Source organism: Aptenodytes forsteri, unplaced genomic scaffold, assembly GCF_000699145.1.
Source record: "Aptenodytes forsteri isolate BGI_AS27 unplaced genomic scaffold, ASM69914v1 Scaffold217, whole genome shotgun sequence".
NCBI classification, from domain to species: domain Eukaryota; kingdom Metazoa; phylum Chordata; class Aves; order Sphenisciformes; family Spheniscidae; genus Aptenodytes; species Aptenodytes forsteri.
In genome coordinates this window covers 3,526,564-3,527,408 of record NW_008796222.1, presented here as the reverse complement: position 1 = coordinate 3,527,408, position 845 = coordinate 3,526,564, and positions in this window count along the sequence as shown.

Below are 845 nucleotides of genomic sequence, written 5' to 3'. Positions count from 1 at the left end.
CCCCCCGTTTACAAATCCTATGAAGTCTAAATGTGGCTTCTTTAAAGCGAGCTGCTTAACAAACCAGTCAATTCCCCCTTCTTCATGACGGCACGTCATGGCAAAGTCTGAGGAGTTTGGGGATTTTATTTTTAATATAGCCAGAAAATAGGGTCTGCTGGAGGCTCTAAAGCTTTCGCTTTTGCCCAGAATTTACAGCGTGTTGTTCTGAGTAGTTTTGTATCTGTATGTTCTTTTCTCTGAGCCTGTATTACAACCCAGTCACATGCTTTAACTATTTGAAATATTTTATCTTTTAAATAGTTAATTCTGTTTCAAAATTGAGTTCCAGGCCTAAGGAGTGAGACTGGATCCCAGTTTCTCCAGCAGTATGCCTGTTTCTTTCCTCTTCAGTTACTTTGCAGCATGTGTGTGCTCTTACAAGTGCTGTGCCTGCATGTGTGAATTCTGCCCCTGTTGAGTTCAGTGTAAGTAGACAGTCTTCTGAATTACTACATGTATTTTCTCAGTACCTCCGATAATGTATTTGAGTATCTTTTTCATATATCCATTCAAGTCTTCTGATATCACAGAGAATAACTTAATGTCCCCTTAACTTCAAAGTGTTTGAAGAATCTTAAAACTTCTTTATTGAGCTCCTCACTCCCAGGACCTCCCATTGTTGGCTTGTATTAATGATGAATTATTGATATGCTATCAAAAATCACTACCCATGTAAGATCTTAACCAAAAAGTGTACCAAACTATCACCAAGGTATCAGAACTATGCCAATAGTTCTATAATAAAAAGATGCCAGAAGAAATGTGCAAAACTTGTATTTTAATATTTTAATACAAATTTTTAG